This window comes from Saccopteryx bilineata, chromosome 1, assembly GCF_036850765.1.
Source record: "Saccopteryx bilineata isolate mSacBil1 chromosome 1, mSacBil1_pri_phased_curated, whole genome shotgun sequence".
Taxonomy (NCBI): domain Eukaryota; kingdom Metazoa; phylum Chordata; class Mammalia; order Chiroptera; family Emballonuridae; genus Saccopteryx; species Saccopteryx bilineata.
In genome coordinates this window covers 283,178,748-283,195,247 of record NC_089490.1, presented here as the reverse complement: position 1 = coordinate 283,195,247, position 16,500 = coordinate 283,178,748, and positions in this window count along the sequence as shown.

Genomic DNA, 16,500 nt, shown 5'->3' with positions numbered 1-16,500 from the left:
ATGATATAAATTATTTTAGTATTATCTTTAATTCCCAAAATATCTGTTTGTATGATAAAATCATATGATTACATAGTTAGTGATGAGTAATTATAATCTTCTATTTGTAAACATTTCTGATATAAGCCTATCAATTAAAATTGATGTGATGCATACATAATTTATAATTGCATTCAAACAAGCTGTACTATCCTATTATTTAAAAGGAAAGCTTCAGTTGCCAAAATGTATATTTTATGTTACAGTTGGAGTAACTGAACTATCAGGAGATGTTCCCTCTGTTCAGAATAACTCCAGTCTTTTCCTAATTTCACCTGGACCAACACTCTGCTTCTCAGTTCTCAGGGTTCAGATTATATCACAGTCACCTGCCATGGTTACAAAAATGCAGGCTCCTTGCACTATACCATGGAGGTTTTCAACTCAGTAAGTTTAGATGGGGACCCAGGAATCTTCATTTCTTTTAACACCCTTAAATTATTTAATGTGGTTCTAGCATTAGAGGATAATGAACCACAGTTTGAGTACTGTAATGTCAGTGTTACATCCTTTCCTCAGTTCCACATGTCTATAAAAGTGGTTCTTCCAAAGTCACAATGGCATCTCCCTGCAAGCTGGATTCAGTCCATTGTAATTAGTAGTGCATACAAGAACATCCAACAAGGTGGCCAATGACACTTTCTCCACCCCCCGCCCCTGCACCTTTTTCAGCTTCCATCTGCTGGGATATGTGGTGTGGTAGTGTACTGCTTGCATCTCCACTGTGCGTACACAGAGCCTCCAGTCCACCTGGGATACAGAAGAGCTTAGCATGCTCCCAAGTTTGTTTCACATCTTGGAAATTCCTGATCAATCCATAAATGGTCTGCCTGAATATTGCTTAGCCTGTTGGACTATTGGATAAACAGCTTCTGGCCCTCCCTGTTGACTTGTCATGGAGTTTTCCCTTTTAACTGACAATGCTCTAAATCAAGCGAAACCCCTTCTGCAGGGACAGGGTGGGCTGCCTTGCCCGCCCTGGGTGAACTCCCCACATATAGAACCAGAGTGTTAGCAACAACCCTGAGAATGAGGCCACAGACTCATGTCATTCTTAACAAAACTGTAGTAGTTTTCATGAATAAACCCTGCTCAGTTTTTTGCATGCTTTTGATCAGATTCTAGAATGATAAACAATACTTTGTTTTAACCATTCTGTCCACCTTTAAAGTTGCTTTGGGGAGGGGACTTGCATTGCCAGTGAGAATGAGTCCCATAGCAGATCTTAACCTCCATGAACTCTTCATAACAGCTTTTACACACAGACAGACACACATAAACACACTACCCAACAGCCACACACACAAACTCTGCACTCTCTTGTCTATGACTATATAGTACTATTGCTCACCAGTGAAACATGTCTCAGAAACACACTACCCAACAGCCACACACACAAACTCTGCACTCCCTTGTCTATGACTATATAGTACTATTGCTCACCAGTGAAACATGTCTCAGAATTAGTGTCTGCCGTTGTAGAGGGTTGGGCCACACAGAAACACTCACCCTCTTCTTGCAGACACCAGAACCTGGCAGGGTAGCTGGCCAGGGCTTGAAGCATTGTCTCTCTAGGCCTCTAGGATTTCAAAGGCTCCTTGCCCCACCACCTCACTGTCATGAATTGTACATTCTGAATGCCTGACTGGGAAAGTGCGTCCAGTTTATACGAGGTGAAGGGCGCTGGAACTGTACCTGCTCCAGGGTCGCAGGACCCGCTGCCGCACGGCGAGCACTTCCAGGGCGCTTTAGAAATGTTTACCCTCTAGAAAACTTCACAAGCTCAAGCTGAAACCATTCTGAGAAAGCTTCCACAACCACAAAAGAGATAAAAAATTGTTTAGATATAAAACACTCAAATCTTTTTCATGTCCTGTCTAAGCTGATCTGATTAGCTCATGAGAATAACTCCCAACCCTCGCCAGAGCCTAACAGGTTTTCCGCACAGGTCTAGTTGGACAGAGAAAGAAAAACTACACACAGCTGTTCCAAGGCTGGGGAACGCTGTGCAGACCTGACAGCAGCTGTTTGCATGCCAGGGGGTTCCAGCAATTTCTAATTAAATCCAGCTCAGGAGAGATTTTCTGATCCATGTCACATGATTCTGTATGTATCTGGGATGCTTTCTCTGTTTTGAAAGCTCTTCCAGCAAAGTCTGTTGTCTTCATCTTAAAGGGCTAATTAACATAGAGGCAAAAATGTAATTTTATTCGTGCAGTTAGAGCACCCACAAGAGCCGATCACCAGCTGCAAGGAAGGGGGATCCCCAACCTCTTAATACTAAGAAATGAGTTCGTGGCGTGGTTGGGTTGAAGGCTCCTGACGCAGCCCCTTCCCACAGCGCCTCCATAGGGTCTCTGCATCTAAGTGAATGGCATGCGCATTTGTGCTATTTGACTTTGTTCTGTGAATCTTAAATTAATCTTAAGTTAATAGCTTGGTATCAAACACTTTATAAAGCACTTTCATGAACATTTTCTCAGTGATAACGTAAAACAACCACATGAAATAGGCTAGGGGGATAAAATTATCTCCATCTTACAAATTAAAACACTGAAGTTCTCAAAGACTAAATGATTGTTGATCAGTGTTCAGTCATAGCCAGTAATTGTCAGAGAAGAACTTGGCAGCAGACCTTCCAGCCCTGAAACCGACACTCCTTCCACTTGGCCTGCTCCCTCTATCATCTCGTTAGCTGGTCAGATATATCCATCTGTTTCTACATCCCAAAGCGCCATCTTGCTTAGCAGTGCCTATTTATTCAGCAGGAAAATTACCTGTATTTTTGATAACCTGAATGTGATGCCAAAATCTGTTTTTCCATCTCTCAACAGAAATGTGATATAGAGCATAACTCTCTACGAGGCTGACTGAAATGGAAGCATGAGGCAGATCTGGGTGTTCATTAATGAATACTAAGTACACTTAAAATTAAGAAGTATTCTTGCCTGACTTGTACTGGCGTCTCATTTCTCTGGGACACAATTCCCAGAAATCAACCTATAATATATTCTTGCAAACTCCCTATGGCCAAAAACTAAAAAGAATTTATTTCATGCTAAAATAGAAGTCTGGCAGTGAATAAGATTTCCATCAGGGTAAACAAAATACCCTTTGGCTCTTTCACATATTTCTTCAGTCTATTAATGCTTATTTCTATGTGATTCCACATTCCCAGTTTTTTGGTGACTAAGGGATGGAAGAACACTTTTGTGCTGTTATTAATGAGACCAACCAATATAAATATATTTCAGGAGACCAAGTTTGATGGGGGTACTTGACTGCTACTGTATTTGATTATTTCTTGAGCTTATTAGTCAGGATAATTAACACTAGTTGTGGCAACAGATAAACCTCCAAATCAGTAACATAATACAGAAAAGTTTATAGGTCTTTCACACAACATGCGGTGGAGTGTGAGCAGCTCTGGATAGAGGACTCGGGGGTCTGAACAGCTCTCACGAGCTGTGTGCAAACCCAGACATGCACGCCATTTCCGTGCACAGTATGGTGACCCGTGTCATGGTCCCAGTCCCACAGCAAGAGATTTTGAGGAATACAGTCTTCCTGTGTGCCCATGGAAGGAGGCACACAGCAGCATTTCTGCCCACACTGAAAGAAAAATGTCTATGCAACTGGTCTTCTGCAACCATGGTATTCCAGAAGCACCAAATACTCTATTCTGGAGAAATAATCTAAGAAGAGGAATAGTGGTGTCTTGTCCACAAGAAGTTACTAACTAGCCTTGGATGAGCTTTCTGTTAAAGACTTGCCCCCAATGCCTCAAAGGCTCTTACTTTACAAACTAGAAGGAAGGAGGTAGTGTGCAGGAAGGAGGGTGTACAGAGGAGTGGAGATGGTTGAGAGCCAGCCACACCTGTCATTTTAATCTCATAGTCCAATACAGATTTTCTGCAAAAAATATGTATATACATATATGTAATTATAAGTAGATTTTATACATATAGAGAGATTTATAGATAGATATAGAAATGTATATAGACATAGACATAGATACAGATTTAGACATAGATAACAATAATATAGAGATAATTAAGTATGTTGGCTGAGCTGACCAGGGTAAGCTTTGTCACATAATTTGGATGAATATCCTGGAACCATAACTGTTTAGGGAACTCTGGATTCCCACAAAGCACTGTGTTCAACAGCATCCAAATGCATTAAATGTTACAAGAAACTCCTTCTCTAATAATGTCATCTGTGCTGTTTTGTAAAACAGTGACAGTGCATACACTCATGACGTATGCAATTCTACATCTTTAATTGCTTTTCTCAGGATTGAGCAAGAAGAGATTTCCGTGATAATGGTTGATTTTACTTGTCCCTTGGTCCCTTAGATGCTTTTCCGTGGTGTCTAGGCAGTCATCACTCTGTAGGTGTTAGAATCCATGATCGTATGCATTCATCTTTTCTTCAAAGCTTAGGAAATCAAGCCACACAGGTTAGTTCCTTACACAGTCCAATTACTTCTTGTTTTTTCTTAACCCTTGAAGAAGACACAGCTAGGCTTTGTCATCTATTGATATATCCTTCCCTGTGTTAAACCTGTTTCCATAAAAAGGGGGAGGGACCTAAAATAATTTTACTAACCTTCCAGAACACATCTAAAGGAGAAGAACTGATGAAATACATGACACTGAATTCCCAGTCAGACAGATTATATTATTCTGTTTTTTTAGTTCAGCTGTTCCACATTTAAAATTTAGGTGTATCAGATTCTTTAGAAATATAGTATGCATGTAGATTTTGACATAAATTAAATAAGTCCTGATAGTTCTTGACAGCTCTATTCATATGTATATTACACATATTTCTTTCCCCAAGAGTGGAACAATGTATGTGAACCCAATACAGACTATTTCAGTTTCTTACGATGAGCAGCCTATATACCACATTGACACAGATGATATCAAATTTTCTCACATCTCAAAACCATTTTATATTCTGTGGCATGTAAAGCATATCAAGAGACTATGTGCTGCCAATATCAGAGTGTTGTACACTTCGTGTTCAAAGTAGAATCAGTTCTATCTGATGACCATGTTGTACCATTGGGAATTTTGAACTTATTGCAGAAAAAATGAAAATGGTCACTAAAGTGAGTGTCTGTGTCAATTTCCCCATGTTCTGAAGAGTATCTCTTTTTTTTGGCTTAGCAAAATATATATTACAAACCAAAGAACTCTGTTAGGTAATTTAACCACTCCTATTTTCACATACTTCTGGGGGTTATTATATATTTTAAAGAAATAAAGAGAACTCTTACAAGCAGCAGAAAAGAAATAATGTCCAAATTACTTTTTCATTATTGTTCAATTTAATTAAGAATATACTAAAAATCAGCACCACTGATATAAATATAGGGCAAGGCAGCACTTTCTAAGCCATTTGTATTAAATATAATGGAACACTTAGTACCATTAGAAATAGAACTCATGGTCTAAAAACAATAAATAAATTCTGAGCACTTGAATATATTAAATTGGACAGATACTTTTATTGAAGAACTTTTCAGGGCCCTAACTAAACTAATATTCATTGAGACTTTCCCAGGTATATGGTTTCCAAATGCTGTATTTCTGAACTTACTTGGCCACCAGCAGAAGGAACTAAATCCCCTCTTGGAGGTCCTAGAAAATCTGTCCTTTCTATGTCTACACAGTGTTGAAAGAAATCGGCAGTTAATTGGAAACAAAAAACAAAAAACAATTAGTTCCATGTGAAAAAATTTAATGAGTCACTATTATGAGGTACCGGTGCTGTCTAAAGGTAATTAATTATGAAAATAATCTAACTGAGGCATAACCAAACTGTACAAAGTAATAAAATGGTCACATGGCAACTAATGTATATCTCTCAAACATGCCTCTCATATATTTCTTTTACAAATAATTTAAGGAGTCCTCTAGATTAGCCAGGCTTTGGGCCAGTCACCAAGGGCATAGCAGTGAGCAAACACTCAAAGTCCTACCTGCACAAAGGTTTTGGAAGTCCCTGCTAGTACCATCAAGGCATTATTTTTATATCTTTTCTTCTGATGATATACAAGGTGGGGCCATAGAGGGTTTGACGTTGCTTACATGGAAAACAATGCAATAATTAAAAAATAATGGTACAAGAATAAACTGTCACTATTGTAAACCTCCATTTGTCCCATCCTGTGTGTCAGGTGTCCTTGAGGTTTCCCACAATAGAGAGGGTTTTATAATTACCATTACAATAAGAGAACACCAGGACTGTGTTAGAGCTAAACACTTCCTACTAAAAAGTCACAGATACAATTCAGTATGCAGATGATTAAATATTTTATTTTTAAACGTTTTTAAATACACATATGGTACTCTCTAAGCGATTAGTGAAGTTAGAGCCAAAAATGACATTTTTATCTCAAGTTTCTGTTGAGTTTACAAAACAACTTTTTACAGGTTTACTCTAGACACTTTCCATCCCAAGAAACCATGAAGCTATTATGTTTAGGAAATGTCACAATATTCCCCCCACACCATAAAGGAACTGTATTACTGTACTATTTCCAGGCAGAGTCATACATTTTCCAAACAAAACATGAGCTAATCTCAAAGTCCTTTTCTCAATATGTAAACTTTCCATGTTTTACATGCTTGCCAGGTTAGAGATGGGGCCAGAGAGATTACAACATTAATGGAATGTAACTTACTTTTGTAATAGAGGAAACTGCTATCCTTTTCTTCAGGTCTAAGGGCGGGGTAAAGTGGGGAAATGGGGTAAAATCGAATTGAATTTTTTTTTTTGCAGCTTGAACCACTCTGCTTTGTCCATCTTACACTTCAGACTTTGGTACCCAGGAAGGGAAGCAAAGAAGAGCAGTGGCTGGCAACGGAGGGAGATGCCTAGATGTGCCCGGAGTGGGCAGTGTGTGAACATGTACGGGAGTGGCTGAGCAAGGGGAACAGACAAGAGCAGCACCTTTAGAAGATGGAGGATGGTGCCTGGCCAGGTGGTGGTGCAGTGGATAGAGCGTCGGACTGGGATGCGGAGGACCCAGGTTCAAGACCCTGAGGTCACCAGCTTGAGCGCGGGCTCATCTGGCTTGAGCAAAAGCTCACCAGCTTGGACCCAAGGTTGCTGGCTCGAGCAGGGGGTTACTCGGTCTGCTGAAGGCCCGCAGTCAAGGCACATATGAGAAAGCAGTAAATGAATAACAAAGGTGTCAAAACGAAAAACTAATGATTGATGCTTCTCATCTCTCTCTGTTCCTGTCTGTCTGTCTCTATCTATCCCTCTGACTCTATCTCTGTCCCTGTATAAAAAAAGAAGATGGAGGATGGTGTTGGTTTTCTCCTTACTTCTGCTTCATTAATAGCAACTGTAAAAATCCACCTTGACAGTGACAACTAAGTCCAATAATTCATAATCTCTTTTCCTCTGGCCATGTGTCCCTATCTATGTGTTTGCCTTACTGATTCAGTGACTAAAGCTCCCTTGACCAAACCCCTTTCATGTCTGTTTCCAGTGCTCCACTCTTTCCTTTCACAGTTGCAAACAAATGGCCCCTCAACCAGGTCTAGCATGCTGGGATTTTGTTGGGCTTGACTGTCCCACACACACATACCCTCATTTGTGGTCCAAGATAAAAATAGAAATATTTCAAATTAAGCCCAAGCTTTGAAGAACTGACATGTCTCATCACCTCCACCCATACCTTTTTATTCCTAGACTGTACAAGGAATCTAAGAGCTCCAATTCCATCTAAATCCCATCACTCATGTAACATCTACAGATGTACTTAAGGAAGGCCAGCTTCATTCATGAAATTACCTGCTGTTCCCCTAGAGGCAATGACCACTTCTCTTGGTAAAAACTACACTCCATTTGGAGAGCCGATAGAATGCAGCTAATTCCCCACCCCCACTGCCTTAGGGTCCCTTCAAAGCTCATGCAGCCAGAATGCTCTGGTCCTCACATACCAGCAGTCTTCTGGACCTCCACCCAACTGCCTGTTTCTTCACCTCTGATTCTCTCCTATACACAGTTTTTACCAACTTAAAGGAAAAATAAAACTTAACACTTTGTCATCCTTGAACTATTCCCCTTCTCTTTCAGCAAACATAAAAATAAAAAATAAACATTTTATTTGTTTTAAGATCAATAAGTAGCTGTCTTATATATTTTGGTGCTCCTTGGTTTGGTGCATATATATTAAGAATTGTTATGTCTTCTTGATTCAGTGTCCCCTTAGCCATTATGAAATGGCCATTTTTGTCCCTGAGTACTTTTCCTGTCTTGTAGTCAGCATTATCCGATATGAGTATTGCTACACCTGCTTTTTTTTGGATGTTATTTGCTTGGAGTATTGTTTTCCAGCCTTTCACTTTGAATTTGTTTTTATCCTTGTTACTTAGATGAGTTTCCTGTAGGCAGCATACAGTTGGATTTTCTTTTTTAATCCATTCTGCTACTCTGTGCCTTTTTATTGGTGAGTTTAATCCATTTACATTTAGTGTAATTATTGATACTTGTGAGTTCCCTATTGCCATTTTATATCTTGCTTTCTGTTAGTTTTGTGTCTTGTTTGATCCTTCTCTTTCGTTTTTCTATCTTTTGTTTTTATTTGTTTGTATTCCATACATCTTTCCTCTGTTGCTATCTTTTTTATCTCATGTGCTTCTGTGGTGGTTTTTTCAATGGTGGTTACCTTTGAATAATGAAAAGGGTCCCTACCCTGTTCATTGTAGCGAACTATTTTGTGAGTACTTTTGCACTCCATCGTCCTTTGCTACTGTTAATCTCCATCCTCTCCCCCTCTTTCTTTTTGTTGTTGTCACAGTTTAAATTTGGTTTTATTGTGTTCTTCTTAGAGCTTTTACTTGTGGCTGTGTTTTTGTTGTTGTTGTTCTTTGTATCTGGTTGGAGAACCCCCTTTAGTAATTCCTGGAGTGGGGGTTTTCTGATGATAAATTCCCTCATCTTTTCTGTATCTGTGAATGTTTTTATTTCTCCTTCGTATTTGAAGGATAGCTTTGATGGGTATAGTATTCGTGGCTGAAAGTTCCTCTCTTTCAGGACTTTAAATATTGGGGTCCACTCTCTTCTAGCTTGTAGAGTTTCTGCTGAGAAATCTGATGATAATCTAATGGGCCTTCCTTTATATGTTGTATTCTTCTTTTCCCTGGCTGCCTTGAGAATTTTTTCTTTGCTGTTGGTTTGTGTCAATTTCATTATGATATGCCTTGGAGTAGGTTTGTTGGGGTTAAGAAAACTTGGAGTTCTGTTTGCTTCTTGAACTTGAGGCTTTAGTTCTTTCCACAGGCTTGGGAAGTTCTCATCTATTATTTGTTTGAGTATGTTCTCCATTCCATTTTCTCTCTCTTCTCCCTCTGATATACCTATTATTCTTATGTTATTCTTTTTGATGGAGTCAGATAATTCTTGTAGGGCTATCTCATTTTTTTTTATTTTTGAGTCTCTTTCTTCTTCTCTCTGTTGTGCCTCAAGTTGTTTGTCTTCTATTTCACTAATCCTCTCTTCTATCTGACCTGTTCTATTAGCTAAGTTTGTTACTTCGTTTTTCAGCTCGTGAATTGAGTTTTTCATCTCTGATTTGTTTTTATAGTTTCAATTTCCTTGGACATATATTCTTTGTGTTCATTGAGTTGTTTTCTGATCTCCCTATATTGCCTTTCTGTGTTTTCTTGTATATCTTGGAGGATTTTTAGGATTTCTATCTTGAATTCTCTGTCATTTAGCTCCAAGGTTTCCAATATATTAAATTTTTTCTCCATAGATTTTTCCTCATCTAGCTGTGTTACCTCTCTTTCTTTTGTATCCATGATATTCGATTTTCTCTTCCTTAATGGCATCTGAGGGTGGTTTTGTTGATAGTATTAATGAGATTTAATAAAGAATAAAAAGTTTAAAAAAATCGAAAAGAGTTGTTTTTTTAAAAAAAATTAATAATGAAATAAAGAAAAATAAAATAAAATAAAAATTTTAAAAAAAGGAAATTATTCCCCCCCCCTCCTTTTTTCCTCTCCTCTCCTCTCCCCTCTTTCTTGAGAAAATCTTGTGGTGGACTGTGAATTATAACAAACAATGCCTGTGATGGAGGGCCTGAATTGGGGAAAAGTAATAAAGGGGCAAAAAAAAAAAAGAAAAAAAAAAGGAAAAAAAAAGAAAAAAGAAAAAAAAAGAGCGTATGGACCCACAAAAAGCAAATAAGGAAAAAATTTGGGTCAAGAATAAAATGGTTTGCTTTTAGGTGTTGGTTGTCTAAGAGTTATGATGAGAGGAATAAGAGGAAAACGGAAAAATGGGGGGACAAATTAAAAATTACTATTGTATTTAGTGGAACAAGAACTAGATAATATGGAGAGCCAGGGATGGGAGTACTGCTAGTGAGTTAAAAAGGTGAAGTAAAAAAACCCCAAAATGCCACAAACATAGGTTTGAGTCCCAAATAAGATAATTTGTTTGTTATTGAGGTTTGAATGAGAGGAGATGTAAAGGAGAAAGGAAGAAACTAATATAGAGGGAGAAAAGAAAGAGAGAGAGAGAAAAAAAGAGGGAACCACTAAAAGAAGAAAAAAGAAAGGAGAGAGAGAGAGAGAGAGTTAAGGGTTTTGGAGTGCAACCCTCATAGAGAGAAAGGAAGAGAAGAGAAAAGATAATGGGAGATGTAACACTTATGGGTAGTGTAGTTCAAGGAGAGGAGAGAGTAAGACCGGTAGAGAGTTAATAGGCCAAATTGGAGGAGGAAAAAAAAGTATCAAGAATGAAGATAAGAGAAACAAACGAACAAATATAATAAAATGGGATAGGTTATAAAGTCTGCAGATTATTCTTGATTTTGAGAGGTTATCTTCTTGCTTTTTCTTTTCTCTCCCTCTTCCTGGTCGGTGACTCTGTACCCTGGGTTCTGCCCCTTTGGCACGCTCAGGTAGAGGTTTGCAGTTGATAAGTCTCTATGGCAATGTCATGTATTGTGCTTTAGTCTCGTTGGCAGTCGAAGCTCATTAGCATTTATAGGCTCCGACAGTGAGAGAGTCCGTGTTCCTGGAGCCTTTCTCCTAGTCTTTCCTTCCTCAATTAGTAGCCTGATAATCCAGCTATGGGGTTGCTGCTGCCTCTGCCTGGATAGTAAGAGGCTCAAAGAGCTGGCAACTCCCCACTCTATTTCCACTCAGCACAGGGCTCTGGGTAAGGCTCAGTCAGTCAGAGCTGCTAGCATAATCAGGCGGGCTTTCCGCCGACTCAAAGACCTCTGGCTCTGCCACTCTGTCTGGTAACACAAGCGGGCACCCACTTCCGGGGCGCTTGGAGGAAACTCTCACTCACTGTCTGCGACCAGGATATCCGGCCAGCAGTCTCACGCTCTGAGTGAAACCCCCAACCGCAGGGAAAAGTTGCAGCGTTGGAATTGAGTCTCGCTCCGTCCCCGTGTGCGGCTTTTGCAAGGCGCTGGGGCGGCTCGAGATTCCGCTTTGGCCCACACAAAGGCCCCTGACTCTGCCCCTCTGTGCGATAACACGGGCGTGCACTGCCGAGGCACTCAGAGGAATTGCTCACTCCTTATCTGCACGCACAAACCAGGATATGAGGCCGGCCGCGGTTCCCTCTGAGTGAAACACCCTCCAGTACAGAAAATCTCCACCATTGGAATTAGTTCTCACTCCCTCCCGTGCATGGCTTTCCCAGGGCGCTGGGGCTGCCCAGAGACTCTGCCCTCGGCCCACAGAAAGGCCTCTGACCCTGCCTCTCCGTGGGGCAACACGGGCACCCACTCTCGGGGCCTAGGAAGAAATTCTCGCCCACTAACTGTGCACCGACCAGGAGACCGGGTAAAATGGCCGCTCCGCTTGTCTTTCTTTGTTTGGGTTTGGCGCGAGTGTTAGCTTGTATTGCCCGGGTTGCCACAGGATCAGATTTTCCTTGGCTTGGATCTCCATGCCACAGCCTGGTTCGGCCGTTTGTGCCGCGGAGGCCTGGATTTATTCACCCCCTTTGCCCGCCTCAGTTTCTATATTCACAGTTACCAGAGAAAGCCGCCCTGTTTAGGTTAGTGAGGAAGGCGGAGCATTTCTTACTCCCTATTTCCTTCAGGGTTTGGTTATATATTTAGCCAATTTTTCACTCAATCATACCTTTGGGTGTATTGCGAAGCATCTGGAAGCTCCAAGTATAGGTTTTTCTGTTTCTGGTTGAAGATCTTGTTGAGTTTTGGGGGAGATTTATTGGTATCACTTCCTACCCTGCCATTACTCTGACGTCATCTCCAAAAATAAACATTTTAAAAAGTCTAAAACACTTCTCCCAGGAAGAAATACAAATGGCCAACAGATATATGAAAAGATGCTCATCTTCTTTAGTTATTAGAGAAATGCAAATCAAAATTGCAATGAGATACCACCTCATACCTGTTAGATTAGCTATCATTAACAAGACAGGTAATAGCAAATGTTGGAGAGGCTGTGGAGAAAAAGGAACCCTCATACACTGTTGATGGGAATGCAAAGTAGTGCAACCATTATGGAAGAAAGTATGGTGGTTCCTCAAAAAACTGAAAATAGAACTACCTTATGACCCCACAATCCCTCTACTGGGTATATACCCCAAAAACTCAGAAACATTGATACATAAAGACACATGTAGCCCCATGTTCATTGAAGCATTTGTTCACAGTGGCCAGGACATGGAAACAACCAAAAAGCCCATCAATAGATGACTGGATAAAGAAGATGTGGCACATATACACTATGGAATACTACTCAGCCATAAGAAATGATGACATTGGATCATTTACAGCAAAATGGTGGGATCTTGATAACATTATACGAAGTGAAATAAGTAAATCAGAAAAAACCAGGAACTGCATTATTCCATATGTAGGTGGGACATAAAAGTGAGACTAAGAGACATTGATAAGAGTGTGGTGGTTACGGGGGGAGGGGGGAGAGGGAAAGGGAAAGAGGGAGGGGGAGGGTCACAAAGAAAACTAGATAGAAGGTGACAGAGGACAATCTGACTTTGGGTGATGGGTATGCAACATAATTGAATGACAAAATAACCTGGACATGTTATCTTTGAATATATGTATCCTGATTTATTGATGTCACCCCATTAAAAAAATAAAATTATTAAAAAAAAAGTCTAAAAGATTAAGAGTGCCTTGTTCTTTGCAATTCTTCACCCACAATTACTTTTTTATTCCTTTTTTCAAATTACTGCAATCTAGCCCCAGCAGACTTTGGAAATTACATTCAATAAAGTCACTAATCGTCTCTTTTTTCCTAACCCAAAAGACAGTTTTCATTTTATATTAATTATGTTAACTAATATATTTTGTATCAATCTTGATGCAATTATCTGACAAGGATGACTCTTACTTTGAAGGTCTGTTATTGCCTAGGTTTCATAGAAGGACTGTCTCCTTATTTTTATTCTCACCTTTAAACTCTACTTTTCCCATTTTTTTCAAAGATTTAAAACATGCTTCAATTTTTTAAACATAAAATGTTAACTGCTTTGTATCCTTCAAACATTATATTCCTAATTCTTTCAATATCCCTTTGAGTCAGACCTAATAACATCACACCCATTTTGCAAAGATAAAATATTCTTAAAGAAGTTGAATAAGCTTTACAAGGTCATTTGTCTAACAGAAGCCAAGCTGGGACTCAAATCCTGCTTTTCTTGCAACCAACCCCATGCTCATTAGTACTGTTTTCTGTCCTGTCTTCTCTTTCTCAAGTTTTCTGGTGGTTCCCAGAATCAAAACAAGCTTCAATTTTCTTCTTATCTTTCATGTTTCCATGTGCAATTCCCATGATGCCAAAGGTTCACCAGCCACCTTCATGTTGATATTCTCCAATCATGCGCCTCCCTTCCAGGCTATGCTTTCAAGAATTGAATTCAATTATTATCTTCCAAGTTCTGTGTTTATCTTTATCTTAACATTTACATTCTCCTACTGCTTTCTTATGTGATAATAAAATCCTTGAGATAACCATGTCTTATTATCTTCCCCTATTCCCAGCCCAGTGTCTGGTCCTTAGCTGTTTAATACATAGTAAACAGAGAAGCAAATCAAAGAATATTTAATGTCTGTATGTACATCTCTACTTAGATCATTCACAGTCCCCTTTCTCACCTTATCTCTATTTCAAACTCAGTATGTTTCAAACTTTACTTTTGATTATTTATCTCAATCTGACTCTAAGATGGGGAATTTAGAACATGGTACTAGCATCCACCCAATCATCTTAAACCAAAAATATTAGTAACTTGTCTGTTTTTGCAATTATTAATACAGCTGCTGTAAACAAACAAAAAATAAATGAGTATCAATTTCTCCCCCCACTTCCATCTATTGATAATTGATTCAAATATCTAGTTAATTTACTTCCTAAATATATCTTAAACTTGTTCACCCACTCTCTGTAGCTTTGTTTCATTGCTCCATGGAGGACAGTTGCAATGGCCTGCTTCCTGGCTTCCCAGACTCTTCCAATCCATGCCACACAATGTTATGGGAGCACTCACTAGCTCTTGCCTTTGCTTGCTCTCTGTTCTTTCTCTTTCTCAGTTTGTCAGCTCTTCTTATGTCTCATAAAATAAAATGTGCCTCCTTAATCAGGCATATAAAGTTCTCTATAATCTGGCCTTTGTTTACTGGCCCACCTTCTATTCAACACACCTCTTTTAATATATTGCATTTAGTAATTCTGAACCCTTTGCATTTCTCACCTCCCCTCCCTCTTCCCCAAATATCTTATCCTACTAGATGTTCCTAAATTGTCAGTTTAAGGAATACATTCTCTGAGCAGCCTTTCCTATTCCCTTACACAGATTATCTATTCTTTACATTGCCTTACTGATTCAGTGACTAAAGCTCCCTTGACCAAACCCATTTGATGTCTGTTTCCAGTGCTCCACTCTCTCCTTTCACAGTTGCAAACAAATAGCCCCTCAACCAGGTCTAGCATGCTGGGATTTTGTTGGGCTTGACTGTCCCCCACATGCATACCCTCATTTGTGGTCCAAGATAAAAATAGAAATATTTCAAATTAAGTCCAAGCTTTGAAGAACTGACATGTCTCACCACCTCCACCCATACCTTTTTATTCTTAGACTGTACAAGGAGCCTAAGAGCTCCAATTCCATTAATTACTCTTTCACCTGTGTGTGTATGTCCATTTTAGTGATTATCATATAAAGTAATTATTTTTTGCCTATTTCTCCATTAGACTGATAAAGTGATGAATGTTAATTTTCTGTGAGTAGTGCAGTTTTATGATGAATTTATTCTCATTGATTCTTACAGTTGTGGAGTATGAGTAGTGATGTTCCCTTTCTTGTTTTGGCAGTTAATAAAATTAATGAGATTTGCAGAGGCCTGCACTTGAATCTATATTTTGTGATTTTTAATTTTATATACTTTTCATTATATATATAAATATAAAATGCTCATTATATATAAAATGTTCATTTCATATATATATATAATGTTTTATTATATATAATATTAGCAGAAAATTCATTTATATCTACTTTCACATATGCAAAGAGCAGTCTACAGGGTAAATTTGATTGACAACATGAATTTTATTGTATATAATTAAAAGTTATATGGTCACCATAAAATGAATGGCATTGTAGCTTGAGAACAGAAAGTAACCACATCATCTCCCTACTATTACTCTCTCTGTCGCTTTCTCTCTCTCTCTTGCTTTCTATTTTTTTGTTGTCAGATCATATATATGTATAGAACAGAGGTCATGAAAGGAGCCTTGTTTTTGTTTTTTCCCCTTTAAATAAACTTTAAGACAAAGGATGTCAATATCTCTAAATTTCAAAAGTGATGCTTCTGACCTACTGGATGTCATTTGAGAGAACATCACAGAATGAAAGTAAAATAAATAGTGTGACTTCAGATGGAACTGGACTATTCAAAACTGAGTATTCAGGAAAAGCAAGCACTGATGTTTAGAAGGACAGTCTCTTATTACTGAAGTTAGTTATTAAACCAATATGGGCAGTATAAAGTCACCCAGTGCAGGATTCAGCTAACACCAGCTAACACCAAACACACAATTGGATGGCAATCAGCACTGCCTAGGCTATGCTGAAAGCCACTGTCCCCCTTTTTCAGATGTGAAGGACCACCCTGATTTCATCTCATGGACTGGATCCATTTCTTCCCACACTGCACCTTGTTTTTATCTTAAGAGATTATCTGACATGATTAAAATATAGAGCAAAGAAAACACAGATTTCATTTAGACATACACTCTTTCAGTTAATCCTTCCATTTCTTCATTGATTTTTGTCTTGTTTTATTATAAGTAGATATTTTCTCTTAGCCCATCGTATCTTATATCTAAGTCTTTATTTTTTCACAAAGGCATGATGAGTAATGATTACTTAGAATTTAAATACCATATTTGTTGCTCCATAAGATGCATA